The sequence below is a fragment of the Corylus avellana genome, chromosome 7, assembly GCF_965113065.1.
Source record: "Corylus avellana chromosome 7, dhCorAvel1.hap1.2, whole genome shotgun sequence".
In the NCBI taxonomy this organism is placed as follows: domain Eukaryota; kingdom Viridiplantae; phylum Streptophyta; class Magnoliopsida; order Fagales; family Betulaceae; genus Corylus; species Corylus avellana.
In genome coordinates this window covers 5919033-5934738 of record NC_142496.1, presented here as the reverse complement: position 1 = coordinate 5934738, position 15706 = coordinate 5919033, and the positions used below count along the sequence as shown (strand labels likewise).

Below are 15706 nucleotides of genomic sequence, written 5' to 3'. Positions count from 1 at the left end.
TGGACAGCAAAAGAAGGGGACTATGACGTGGAAGAAACGTGCAAGGCTGGTGAATTCTCAGCCTAATGTGAGCTCCGCTAACCCACTAGCGGGAGTACGTAAGGCCGATGCACTATCAACACCGGAGATGTCTGATACAAACAACAAGAAAGGAAAATGGGAGGGTAATGGAAAAGAAGACAAAAGGAAGGCGGTGGCTGTTGAACAGCCCCGCCGGGAACCATGAGTATTCTAAGCTGGAACTGCCGAGGGCTTGGGAACCCCCGGACAGTTCGGGACCTTCATCGTTTGGTGAAGGACAAGCGCCCCAATTTAGTTTTCCTGATGGAAACTAAATTGCAAGCCCACCGTATTGAATCTATTAAAGTACGGTTGGGCTTTTACAGTGTGTTTGTTGTGGATAGTGTGGGACGCAGTGGGGGATTGGCACTATTTTGGTCGACGGATGTAAAAGTTGAGATTCAAAATTATAGTAGACGTCATGTCAATGCCATTGTTACAACGGATGGCAACAGTCAGCCATGGAAGTTAACGGGTTTCTATGGACATCCGGAGGTGGGTCATCGGTTTGAATCATGGAATCTGTTAAGCCACCTCCGCATTTACGACCCAATTCCCTGGCTTTGTCTGGGTGATTTTAACGAAACTATCGATGATACCGAAAAATAAGGAGGAGGGCGAAAAGCAAGATGGCAAATGAAGAATTTCAGGGAGGCCCTCATCAAGTGTCAATTGGATGACTTAGGTTATGTGGGACCTGATTTCACTTGGTGTAACAAACAAGATGGGGGTCAATTTATCAAAGAACGACTCGACAGGGTGTTCGCAAATTCTGGATGGCAAGCTATATATCCATTCAGACAAGTTAACATCCTGTCGTCTTGCTCTTCTAACCATGCTCCAGTGCATGTGTGGTTTCAAGGCAATCGAGAGAGAAGAATGAAACCCAAGAGAAAATTCCAATACGAGGCAGCATGGAATAAAAAAGAAGTGAACGAGGTCATCAAGCAAGTATGGAGGATTAAGGAGAGAAGCGTGCGAGGCTGGGACCCAGTCATCCGAAAACTGGAGAGAAGCAGGGGATCACTACTCAGATGGAAAAAATTAAATCGAGACCCAACGGAAATGGACATCCAGGAAAACATTGCTAAAATTAATGCTCTTCAAGCAGAAGACGGAATATGGAAGCTGGATATTATAGAACTCCAGGAGCAGACCCAGTCCATGATGGAGAAGAGGGACCTAAAATGGTGTCAGAGGGCCAAGGAGTGCTGGTTGATACATGGGGACAAAAACTCCAAATATTTCCATGCGTGTGCTTCTCAACGACGGCAAAAAAATCTGATATTTTCCATCAATGATGGCGAAGGGGTGTTGCGGGACACTCCTGGGGGAATTGAGGCAGCTTTTGTGCAACACTTCTCGGAAATACTCTCCTCCTCCGGGCCGCGTGGGATTGAAGGTTGTATTCAGGTGCTACCAGAGATGATCACGGCAGACATGAATGGACAATTGTTGGGCGAGGTGTCGAAAGAAGAAATAAGTCAGGCCTTATCCCAAATGGCGCCCATGAAGTCGCCTGGTCCTGACAGCTTTCCAGCGGCATTCTATCAGGAGCATTGGAATCTGGTAGGGGATGAGGTAGTGATGGCGGTAAGACATTTTTTCAGGACGGGCCATATTGACCCGGACATAAATTTTACCCATATTACTCTTGTGCCAAAAAAGAAAAATCCCTCGGGAGTGTCAGATTTTAGACCCATCAGCTTATGTAATGTGGTTTATAAAATTCTTGCAAAAGTGTTGGCTAATCGTTTAAAACTGGTCTTACCCTCGATTATTTCTTGTAACCAATCGGCTTTTATCCCGGGCCGATTAATTTCTGACAATATTTTTGCAGCATATGAAACTCTTCATACTATGCATTCTCGCATGTATGGGAGGGTGGGTTACATGGCGGCGAAGCTCGACATGAGCAAAGCCTACGACCGGGTTGAGTGGCTCTTCCTTGAAAAAGTAATGAAGAAAATGGGTTTCGCAAGTAAATGGGTTCAACTTATTATGACATGCGTCACCTCTGTCACATACTCAGTACTTGTTAACGGGGCTCCTGTTGGGCACATTAAACCCTCAAGGGGGATTAGACAGGGAGACCCGCTATCTCCTTATCTCTTTATCATATGTGCGGAGGTTTTGAGTGTAATGCTATCTTATGAAGCCAATGTTGGTCGTTTGAAGGGGGTCCCAACTTCTTTCAAAGGAATGAGAATTAATCATTTATTTTTTGCCGACGACAGCCTTCTTTTTTGTAAGGCTACGGAGCAAGAATGGAATTGTTTGAAAACGGTGTTGGGAGTGTATGAGGAAGCGTCGGGACAGAGGTTAAACAACGACAAAACTTCGATCTTTTTTAGTCGCAATACTAATCAAGCGACTAAAGATCGAATTATGGCTGTTGTGGGTGTTCCGGTGGCACAAAGATTCGACACCTACTTGGGACTTCCGGCGTTAGTTGGCAAGTCAAGAACCCGGGAATTCTAGAATCTAACGAATAGGGTAAGGAAGAGGTTGTCAGATTGGAAGACTAAATTCTTATCACAAGCCGGGAAAGAGGTTCTCATCAAAGCGGTGGCTCAAGCGATCCCAACGTATAGCATGGGGATTTTTTTACTTCCGACAGAATTGTGCAGGGAGTTTAATAGATTGATGCAGAAATTCTGGTGGGGCCACAAGGAAAATGATAAGAAGATACACTGGATGAGTTGGGAGAGAATGGGTCGTGCAAAAAATTTGGGCGGTTTGGGTTTTCGGGATTTGATTTGCTTCAATAAGGCTCTATTAGCTAAACAAGGTTGGCGGTTGATGCAATACCCTGACAGTTTGGCAGCAAAGATCATCAAAGAGAAGTATTTTCCTACAGGATCTTTCATGTCAGCAAATTTGGGTAATAAGCCTTCATTTGCTTGGAGAAGCATTTTGGCAGGGAGGGAATTGCTTGCAGAAGGATTGTATTGGCGTATTGGAAATGGGAGATCTGTTAGGATCCATGAAGACAGATGGATCCCTGTACCAATAATGTACTCCCCACAGACGTGCAGTTCGTTTATTGGGGAGAATGCAAAGGTGGCTGAATTAATTGAAGATAATCCTGTGCAATGGAATAGGCCTCTTATATGTCAAAATTTTGGTGAGGATGAAGCTAAGGTAATCTGCAATCTCCCTCTGAGTAGATATCATCATGAGGACAAACTTATTTGGCGTGCAACGAACTCGGGTGAATTCACGGTGAGGAGTGCGTATCACCTTGAGAAGGAAAGACAAGACAGAAATAAAGGGGAATGCTCAAAGGGGGAAGGAAACCGTTCTATCTGGAAAATACTCTGGAATTTGAAGGTTCCACAATCAGTGAAAGTATTTTTATGGAGAGCATGTAGCAAGATTCTCCCCACCAAAGATAATCTCAAACAGAGGCGAGTATTGACGGATGATACATGTATTTTCTGTTGCAGTGCCAGGGAGACTACCCATCATATTTTATGGGATTGCCCATCATCCGAGGATGTTTGGTGCGTAAGTGGAAGTAAGCTTCAAAAATGTACATCAGGAGGAGATGATTTTTGTAAGCTAGTGGAATTTATGATGGGGACTCTAACGAGAGAGGACATGGAGTTGTTCGCCATTATTGCAAAGAAGATTTGGAAAAGAAGAAATGATGTGGTGCATGGGCAACCATTTTCTCATCCCAGTGTAGTAGCGAATCAAGCAGTAGAGCAACTCCAATTGTATCGCAAGGCAAATGTGAAGGACGAGGAGGCTCTGGTGTCTACCCTGCCGCACAGACAAAAATGGGAAGCACCACCATCGGGGATATACAAGAGTAACTGGGATGTTGCGGTAGACCAAGATACAATGCGGATGGGAGTAGGGGTAATTATCCGAGACGAGAGGGGTCAGATTATTGCAGCACTCAGCCAATATATTGAGTACCACCATGAACCAGTTGCTGCCAAAGCTGTAGCCACGTTGAAAGCAGTGGAGTTTTGCAGGGAAGTGGGAGTTCACGAGACCATTTTGGAGGGGGATTCACTACTGGTTGTGAATGCAATCAGAAACCAAAACCAATGTTGGCTTCGTTATGGACAGATCATTGCAGATATTAAATGTGTTCTGGAGTCCCTTACCCAATGGAGTATACGGCACATCAAGCGAGAGGCAAATTCAGCAGCTCATAGACTGGCAAAGTGGGCTGTAAGGAATTCAGATACTCAAGTATGGTTGGAAGAGGTCCCTAGTTGTATCTCAGAAATTGTTTTTTTGGAGCAGATGGCTCTAATATTGTAAGGCTTAGGCCTGAATTTTTTCAAGCGTTGAATGAAATGTTCCATCATTTCCCTCAAAAAAAAAAAAAAAAATACTTATATTATTATGTATACTTAAGCGGAAGCCCTTTCCAAATTAAGAAGCTATTCAAGAACAAATGAAAAGCTTTCTATACTTCAGTAACAAGAATAATTTACACTTAAGCAACAAATGGATTGTTTTCTACTTTTAGATAATGTGTAAATTTTACCTAAACATTATTATGAAATATAATGAAATTATTATGAAAACTAAATAAATCATTTTAGTATATATTATGGAATTACTAATATAATGTTAATAGTATAATATTTTTGTGTCTTAATTAATATGAAATATTTTCATATTAATTAAGATAAGAAAAAAAAAAAAGTAATGTGTCAGTTTGACATGTTACCAATGGGTAACGTGTCAAATTTGACACCTTACCAATTGGTAACGTGCTGGTTTGACACGTTATCAATTACACGTTACCAATTGATAACGTGTTAAACCAAATAGTGACGTCGGTAGAGTGACACGTTACTAAAATATTTAGTAACATGTTACAAACTGATACATTACTAAATGGTGACGTGGCAAAAAATAATGAACAGGACACAGGTTACTAATAATGCATTTTTTTGTAGTATGAAAATTTGCTTTTTCTCATGCTCAAACTTTAAGTGCCCTGGCTTTGGTGAAGCCTGTTCAATTACATTGGGCTCATCGGTTCCAACCACATTCTCTAGCTCCACAAAAAAAAAAACAACAACAAAAAAACTGGCTTATAATTTAATTTAATTTAAATAGTGCGGGTTCATTATAATTTAATTTTCAAAGTTTTAATAATAATAATAATAATAATGTAAATGATTTCTTTCTATTTTTTCTAAAAAAAGAAAAAAAAAATTCAAGAAAAAGAATTTATAGCTTTGCTATTGCCCACAAGTTCTCAACAACAAAAGTGAAAGAAAATTCAAAGATTAGAATTATTAAAAAATATTGATTAAAGACAGGGTTGGCTCAGGTGCTAGGCGAGTGAGGACCTCGCCTAGGGCCCCCAATTTAATAAGGCCCAAAAAAAACAATTTCAGTTAAAAAAAATTTATTTTGGACCAAAAAAAAATTGAAGGCCCAAATTTTTTTTAATAGGGCCTAAAAAAATTTTTTATCAAAATTTAAGGCCTCAATTTAATAAGACCCCAATTAATAAGCCCACTATAAATTTTAAAAATAATTCAAAAAATAAATTAAAAAAGGATAGCATTAAAGCCTTACATCATTACATGCCAATTCCCTAGACCTCTACACGCTTGACGCTACAATACAAGCCTGACACTACAGTACACGCCTACATCATGCAGTCATCCTCTTAGCCACTTTCTAGAAATTTTTTGTTTTTGATGAGAAAATATCTTCGTTAGAAATAAAATATTACCATTTATTTTCTATTTATTATTTAGCCATCTAGGGAAAGCCAAGAGCCAAAAATATAAACTGTTGTCAACCTAGTAAGCCTACCATGGGCATTTTAAATATTAGAGTCTCTATATTTGCCACTTTACCTCTCCTCTTTGCTTGCTTTTTTCTGAGTTTTTCTTCTTTGCCTATCTCATCATTTTCTCTTCCTCTCCGACTCCGAGTGACTGAGTCTCTTGTCCTATCTTCAAGAACTGCTTCATAATTCCTAGGGGTGTCAAAAATTACCGGGGAACCGGAACCGGAACCGGAAAACCGGGAAACCGGAAAACCGGAAACCGGGAAACCGGGGTCCCGGTTCCGGTTCCGGTTTGAAAAATCTAAAAACCGGGTACCCCGGTTCCGGTACCGGTTTTTGGTACCCGGTTTTTACCGGGAATACCGGAACCGGGTTTCCATTTTATTTAATAATATTTATATATTATTATATTTATATATTAATATATATATTATATATATTAATATTTTTTACACTTAGGTTTAGGTTTAGGGTATTTTAAAAAATTAAAATTTTATTTCTAAGGCCCAAATAGGCAAAAACAATGATTTTTTAGGATTTTTGGACTTTTTAAGGTTTATTTTTTAATTATTTGGAACAATTACAACAAAACTCCTTTAATTTAGACAAAGAAACTAATAGATTTTTAAAAAAATGGGCCAACTTATGAAAAAAAAATTGGCTTATTTTAGGCCCAATACCTAAAATAAGCCCAAAAATCAATTTTTTTAAAAAACCGGTTACCGGACCGGGTAATATCGGAACCGGCCGGTAACCGGGACCCCGGTTAACCGGGGTCCCGGTTCCGGTTCCGGTTTCTCAAAATTGAGAACCGGGGTACCCCGGTTCCGGTTCCGGTTTTGGCCAAAAACCGGGAAACCGGACCGGGTTGACACCCCTAATAATTCCTTTGCCAAATTAGGTTTTATTGTTCTATTTTTGTCATTTATTTTATTATAGTCATAATTTTTTTTTGATAAATCGTGTTTGTTTAATTTGTTAGTATTTTTAATTAAGCATGTCTACTAGAAAATATGCATCTAGATATGAAAAACTTAAAAAAATAAATAAATAAAAATAAAATAAAAATAAATAAAATAAAAAAGAGAGAAAAGTAGACAAATTGATTGAATCTCAAAGAGGAGCTCTAAATAAATTTGTTATTAGCAATAAACAAAATATTGAGGATAATTTAGGTGAAAAACTCATAAATGAACAAGAAACTCATCAAAAAGAATTAGAAGATAATGAAAATATTATTGAAATATCTAAATCTATTGCTACAAATATTTATAACCTTGGCCAATGGAAAAATATTGATGCAAAATTAGGGGATTTGTTAGTGGAAAATGGTCCAATAAGATACAATACTATAGATTTTCCTAAAGATGAGAACTCTAGTCATTTTTCTAATACATATTATGTATGAAAATTATCAAATGGGTAGCAACATAATAGAAAATGGCTAGTCTATTCAAAAGATGTAGATAGAGTATTTTGTTTTTGTTGCAAGTTGTTTAATTCAAAACCTAAAAGAATGCAACTAGCTAATGAAGGGACTAATGACTAGGAAAATCTTAGTGTTAAACTAAAAAGTAATGAAACAACCAATGAACATATTACTAACATGAATGACTAGATTGATTTAGAAATGAGATTGTTAAAAAATAAAACAATTTATAAAAATGTCCAAGAACAAATTAACAAAGAGAAAGATCATTGGAAAAGAGTATTATTAAGAATTATTGTTGTAGTAATGAATCTTGGTAAGAATAATTTGGCATTTAGAGGACAAAATGAAAAGATTTACAAAGAAAATAATGGAATTTTTTAAGTCTAATTGAAATAATTGCAGAATTTGACCCAGTAATGCAAGAGCATATTCATCGTATTAAAGATGAGGAAATTCATAATCATTATCTTGGACATAATATACAAAATAAATTGTTACATTTGTTAGCAACAGAAGTAAAATGGAGTATTATTGAAAAAGTTAGAGAAGCAAAATATTTTTCAATTATACTTGATTGTACCCCAGATGCAAGTCATCAAGAACAAATGTCTCTCATTCTAAGATGTGTTAATATTTCAGAAAATTCAATAAAAGTAGAAGAACATTTTGTAGAATTTATAACAGTAGATGAAACTACTGGAGAAGGTCTTTTTATTGAAATGATTGGGTTAATCAAAAAACTTGAACTTAACATTGGTGATATACGAGGAAAAGGCTATGATAATGGATCTAATATGAAGGGAAAAGAACGAGGGGTGCAAAAAAAACTACTAGATATAAATCCTAAAGCATTTTACACACCTTGTGGTTGTCATAGTCTTAATCTTGTACTATATGATATTGCTAATTCATGTCCTAAAGCTGTATCTTTTTTTGGAATTGTACAATGTATATATACTTTGTTTTTGTCATCTACAAAACAATGGAAAGTCGGATTGAAAGTATAAAAGCAATAAAATTTCAAACTCCACAAATAAGAGAGGCTCTGCTACAATTAGCAAAAACAAGTGAAGATCCTAAAACAAAAAGTGAAGCTAATTGTTTAGCAACATATGAGATTGAAAGTTTTGAATTCTTATTAAGTATGACTATTTGGTATGATATTTTATTTGCCGTTAATACTGTTAGTAAAAATTTATAATCGAAAGACATGCATATTAATGTTGCTATAGACCAATTAGACGGTCTTATTTCCTATTTTAAAACTTATAGAGAAACTAGATTTGCATCGGCTATGATTTTATCTAAAGAGATTGCAACCATAATGAAAATAGAACATGTTTTTCGAGAAAAACGTGTAATTCGTAGAAAGAAACAGTTTGATGAGAATGCTAATGACGAGACAACACAAACTGCTGAAGAATCTTTTAGAATTGATTACTTCTTATATATAGTAGATCAAGCTATTTCTTCAATTCAAAGTAGATTCGAACAATTTCAAATATACGAAAATATTTTTGGTTTTTTATTTAATTTTAAGAAATTAAAATCACTAGATGATGATAGTTTGCAAATTAAATGTCTTAATCTAGAATCTTTCCTAAAACATGATCTTGATGGTTTAGATTTATTTTCAGAACTAAAAGTTTTAAAAGAAATTTTACAAATAGAAGAAAGTGCTCCAATTGACATATGAAATTATATAAAAAGACTTGATTCTTTTCCAAATGCATGTATCGCTTATAGAATTTTATTGACAATACCTGTTACAGTTGCTTCTGCAGAAATAAATTTTTCAAAATTAAAATTGATAAAATCTTACCTAAGATCAACAATGTCACAAGAGAGAATAAATGGATTAGCCATATTATTAATTGAAAAAAAGATATTAGAAAATCTTGAATATAAAAACTTAATTAGAAATTTTGCATCTCAAAAAGTGAGTAGAAGAATATGTATATATATATATTTGTTACTTTAAAAAAAAAAAAATTTGACTTTAAAAAAAAAAAAAAAATTGTTACTTAAAAAATAAAAAATAAAAATTAGGCCAAATTTTAAAGTTTTGCCTAAGGCCCCAAAATACGTTGAACCAGCCCTGATTAAAGAGATAAACTTTCCACAGTAAATTTAAACAAGTACTGTCGATATGATGACTGTTGGGTGGATCGAATAAAACTACAATTTTTGCACAGCTATTGAACGTAAGTATATGCTCCCAAGTATAAGGATAACAAGAAGCTCATATGGTGACTGTTGGGGGCCTTATTGGATTAGAAGAGGATAAGAAGCTCATATGGTGACTGTTGGGGGCCTTATTGGATTAGAAGAGGATAAGAACAAGCCCAATAAGACAGTCAAAGATAATGTATAGCAGATTGCAGATAGGTACGTGACTAAAATACAATTTTTGGTTCAAAATTTTTATATAACATAGAGAGCAAAAATTCAATAAAAATATATTCAATTCTTATCAGTAATATGCCACATTTTTAATAGATGGCATTTTTCAAGTTGTTCAATGCATGAAATAGCTTAAATTTCATAATTTGAGAATTTATAATTTCTTTAAAATTGTAGGAGATTGTGATCTCTTAGAGCATCACCAATGAGCCTTCTAAACTTTAGCCAAATTTTAGCTAAAAAATCTACTTTTGTTAGTCTATCTACTACTTTTTACAAGCACCAAATATCAAGTTCTTTAAATATTTCTTTACTTTAACTATATATATATATATATATATATATATATATATATATATATTTTAATTGATTGTTAGTTTGCTGAAACTAAGCCCCAAAGAGAGAGAGAGAAAAAAAAAAGGGGGGGGGGGGGGGGACTTTCAATTCACATATGGAGAGTGAAAACAATGAAAGTAATAAAATGATTAATGGCTAAAGAAAAATAAGAGTGATGCTAGCGACTATCGTTTTAGTTTTTATCCTCCTAAAGTTGATGTGGCTTTTAAAATCACCATTAAATTTTAGATAAATAATACTTGAATTTTAATCTAATTGTGATTTTCTAAATACACTAAATGGACCCTCTCCATTTCAAGTGAAATGGAGAGAATCTGTTTCCCACACACGTGATGTGTTTTCTCTGCACATTTAGTAGGTCAATCTAACCCAGGATGCAACTCAAAACAAAATAGTAATTCAGAGGGGCGAGTTATAGTGAGTAAAAGTCAGTATTAATGCAAATGAGATAGTAGTTTGGGGTTGAAAGTGTAATTTACCTACAAATAAGCGTAAAAGAGATAAGGGTTTTGTTTGTCAATGTATTTTAAGAATTGTTTTTTTATATATTTGATTAAAAAAATGTAGTGATGCACATAAAAGTGAATTGTTTGAAGTGTTTTCTTTTTTTAAAATTGTTTAATGCTTTTATTTAATAAAAAAAATAAAAGGGAACAAAAAGAAAATGTTCACAAATAGAGCCATAGTATTTTCTTAATTAATATATAATGAGCAAATAAATAGGAGTAATGCCTAGAAAAAAATAAAGTAAATAGGAGTAATGTTAAAAAACAATCCACCCATATGATAGTTTGACATAATATGTCGTTTGTGACATTCGAAGTTTTTTTTTTTTTTTTTTTTTTTTAATGGGTTTCGTGCTTTTCATTTAATCAAATCCTCACTTGGTGTAATACCCTGACAAATCACCACCTTTTTAAGAGTTAAAGATTTCTTAACAGATTAATGACCCCTTAAAACCAATCATAAAATGTGTGGCCTAAATCCTCTTTGACTAGCCCAAGCCTTTAAGGCATTTTAACAAGCGAAAGCCCAAAACACCTTCGCTAGGTGAACACTCGCCCAGGGGACACTACAAGAATCAAATTTTTTTGCAACAGACCATTAGTAACGTGTATATGATGTTAACACGTTACTAAAGTGTAGTAACGTGTCAATAGTAACGTGTTTGATGGGTGGTGAAATTGGACGTAGCTATTGGAACTTTAGTAACGTGTCAGACTCTGACACGTTACCATTTGGTAACATGGCATATTATGCCAGGTTACCATAATTGGTAACGTGGCATATTCTGCCACGTTACAATTATGGTAATGTGGCACATTGTGCCACGTTACCAAATTTGACAGGAAAATTTATTTATTTATTTTTTTTTTAATTTTTTCCGCTTGTTATGCCGAATATACGAATTACATTTGACAATCTAATATGATCTATCAATAATCCAAAATCCAATATTCGATCAATCCAACATCAAATATATATATTCGATCTACCACAATTAATCCAACACTAACCAAACACTACAACTAAGGTTATACACAAATACAAAAACCAAAAGCCTAACTGCAAATGTGCCACGTTATACAAATATGCATGTAAGGTTATACACTACTCCGACCAAAGCCGAGTGAACATCATGACCATTATCTCCCGACTTCTCCTCACTAACTGCAAATAATAAAACAAGCAATCAATTAGCTAATTGACATTTGGCATATAATATTATCAACTCCTTATAGGTAAGCAATGTCCAAGTACGTGAGAAAACAATCGAATAATTGTCACATACACAAGATCGACATACATATTTGCACGACCTATGCATATATTTGCACGACATACATAAACACATATACATTTAATTAGTGAGGCATCTTCAACAAATATGATACGATTAACTATGCGAAGCTCCAACCACAACCAAACCAACCAGCAACAAAGTAGATTATTTTGAGTTTATATATATATATATACTTATGGGGTGCCTAAATGACGGGTATAATGTCGAGACAAACGAGACTTCTGTCCAACCGGCGTCTGGTGTTAGATTTCATTGTGATTATCGTCCTCAGCTTCTACTCTTACGTCATCTACAGATGCATATTACGTTGCAATTGTGTTATATACAATTGTGTTAGATACGAACAAAGTTTATTTACCAAACAAAATTACTAGCCTTTAAAATGATATTCATCTCGTAAGATAATCATGTTACTCAAATAGAAACAATAAAAATATATTGTTTCCTGATCGGCTATCAACTGAGGATCTCGCAATCACTTGGGCTGGGGACTCTGCGTCTTGCAGATTCCTGATCGTCGTCACCTCCAGCTCCGACCCCACACGTCTCGACCCCTCAAGGCTGCGAATCCGCTCCTCATGCGTCGCCATCTGAGCAGCCATCTAAGCAGCCATCTGCACAACCATCTGCTGAGTCACCCGCGTGGTCACCGCCGCAGTAATCTCCTCACTCTGCTGCGCCAGCCTCGCATCCATTTGCTCTCTGTGCTTCTCCCTCTCAGCTTCAATGGCTCTTCCGAATTCTTCACGCGAGACCATTGTCCCGCCACGGTTCTGCGGGTGTATAATATGAGTGGATCGTCCTACGCGCAGGCAAAATATTCTTACTTACCCCTCTAACACGACCCGCATACTCAAGCTTATTGTCGTGCGCCTGAGCATAAGCATCATCCAGTGTCCACCTAATCGTCCCCTGTGGCCCTTCTACCTGTTCTGCAAGGTCATTCTCCAATAACTCCTCCATTCGAGCCTGTACATGATCATTGTTATATATATAATTTTTAAGACTCAATAAGTTAATACATAAATAAAAATTCATAACAAGGTGTCTGCCACTTACAATTCTCACTGCGACTACCAGATTTGGGCAGCTACCATCTTTCTTTTTATGGCTCTTGATATAAGTCTTCGCTCGCGTAGGAACCTTGCCCGTACTAAGCATCTGCAATAAGTTCAAACCATCAATGAAATGTCATATATATATATATATATATATATATATATATATATATATATATATATATAGTACGCAATATATGACATATATATAGATGTTATGGTCAGTTAGAGTAATACTTCCTCATGTGCCATCCTTGCAAGGCTCTTCGAGCTGATGTAGTGTGGTATTTGATTTTCTGCTCGTATCTTTTTCATGTGCGCACAGTAAGCCTACGAACACAACATATATACGTTATTAATAGCTAAGCCATCGAACAATTATTACTAACAAAACGCAAATACTTTGAAGTGACTTACTTGATAAGCGGGATCACACCATTTCACCAACAATATTTCAACGTCTACGGGGTTGTACTTTGAAATGGTCTGGCCCATCCTTGCCGACACTGTCGCAGGAGTGTCGTCGCTCTGAATCATAAGCTTCTCCCTTAACTTGTGCCTCAAAAGCTTCTGCTTCTCGCCCATCTCTCTGAAAGCGTCTTTCTTAATTGCCGTCATATCCGACCTAGGCATGATGTAAAAGTAATGCTGCATCAATTAAAAATTAGGGTATTAAAGCGTTTATTGTATAAAATAAATTTAATATACAAGTACTACATATCATAAATTAATTAATAACATCTAATCTACACTTACCATCAAAGACTCAAATAAATCCTCCATGCATTGTTCTGGTACATTATCCCAGTTGTCGGATAGCCTGATAAAGGTCCCTACCTTGCACACCTTGCCGGTCATCCGTCTAAACTTTTTGCCGCTTTGTTCTACGGGCTGCCACGCGCCATTATACTCCATGACGAGCCTTTTTCCATCGGGAATGTCCCACAACTTATGCGAGTCACTTACGATCAACACTTCAAAGTTGTTCTCGCTATCTGCAATGATGAAGTATATATTAACACACAAATGATCAAACATATATTAGTTAAATTGATATACTAATTAAATAAATGTACCATCATGCGTAAATATGTACATATTTAAGGTTCGGAATACCATGCATACATACCTATCGTACGAACTTCGTCGATCTCCAATGTTGGCCAAGCAGGATCATCGTGCTGCTCATTGTCCGCGTCACCTATACCATCATCCATGTCATCAGCGGCCTATGCCTCACTATCATCCACAGGTGTGCTGCTGTGTGGCGGCAGATCGAAATAGCCGTGCGGCAATAAACCCATTTGTGTGAATCTGGGTGGCGGGGATAGCATACGCGGGGATTCATTCGAGTCGCGGGGAGTAGGCTCATATCTCTAATACCCTAGCTGGGTAAGCCCCGTCAGACGGGATGGGTCAAGAAAATCCGTGATATGATCAACCGAAGAGCCAGGAATGTCATAGTCATAGTCGCCTCCTGCATGTGTATGCCCTTCCACATGCTGTGGAAGTATGGGTCGATATCCTGATTGCCGCTAAAGAAGCATAGCAGTTTCCTACGCCTCACTATCGGTAAAGCCATGCTGCAATCTCGACCCAGAAAATTGTGCCCTCCGGCCTCTTGACTTCCCCCGAGCACTCATATCAACCTGCAAAATACAGCACGCACTCAATTAGTTATGTGTATAGTGCATAGTGCAACCAAATTTCACCAAAAGTCCTAAGGAAAATTGACAATTAATGTATAAATAAATAACAAACCAATCAATGTACAATATTTAATTCATATGGAATGACATACGCCTCGATTGGTGCAAAGCCGGGTCGGGCAAATTGGATGTGATCATGCGGATCGTATAGCTGATTATTATTTAAAGTGAGTGGCTCACTCTCGTGATAGTTGGCATGATCATCATCAGGCGCTTAACCCTGACCAACGTCGTATACGTTTCTAGGTTTAGTCCTCACCGCACAAGCCCAATCTGGGTTCCTTTCATCTTTGACATAGAAAATGTGTTCCACTTGGGAAACTAGTACATAGGGTTCATCACAAATCAGTTCCCCCTTATGGACAAGGTTTTTGAAGTTAACAAGCCTTATGCCATACTTGTCGACCTTGTACCCTCTGTCCCTTATAGTGTCCGCCCAATCACACTTGAACATAACATACTTTGTCCTGTCGTAATACTCCACCTCAAGTATTTGAGTTACATTCCTGTAGTATGTTTCGCCATCAACAGTTGGCACACACACCACTATTCTGAGACCGTTTTGTAATATCATGTTCGACAGTGCGAAAAAACTTCCCATTGACCACATATCTGTTATATTGGACTGCTGAAACCATCGGCCCTCTACAATGCATTACTAGTTTGTCACCTATATCCTTCCTGCGTCGGTCGTCCGAACAATCGACATACGAGTCATATACAACGACGAAGTGTAGTTAGTGCAATGAGAAAACATTATGAAATTCAGAAGGTGTGCATGACATTAGTCTTACGTAGTCACGGTACCAATCGTAGAATTGGTCAAAATGTTGGGTTTCCAACGGATCGTCCGTCGTTCGACCCCTATTTGCGGTTTGTCTTATGGAATCCTTGTGCATCCTATATTTTGAAATAAAATCAATTAAACTTAATTCACAACGAGCGTTGTTGCGGGATATGAGCATGTATATCTTTATTACACAATACTCACGTCTGCAATTGGAGGAAGTCATCTGAGTTAAACAGAATGTAATGGTGAATCTGTGTCAACATGAGTCGGTCGAGGACGACTTCGATTCCAGCCCCTTTAGGCCTATCCGGGTT

At 36.8% G+C, this 15706-nt stretch overlaps 1 pseudogene; it reads right to left on the bottom strand.

Moving 5' to 3' along the window:
- Positions 1–14816: 14816 nt before the first annotated feature.
- On the bottom strand, positions 14817–15661 carry LOC148584378 (uncharacterized; annotated as a pseudogene).
- Between the last annotated feature and the right edge of the window lie 45 nt (positions 15662–15706).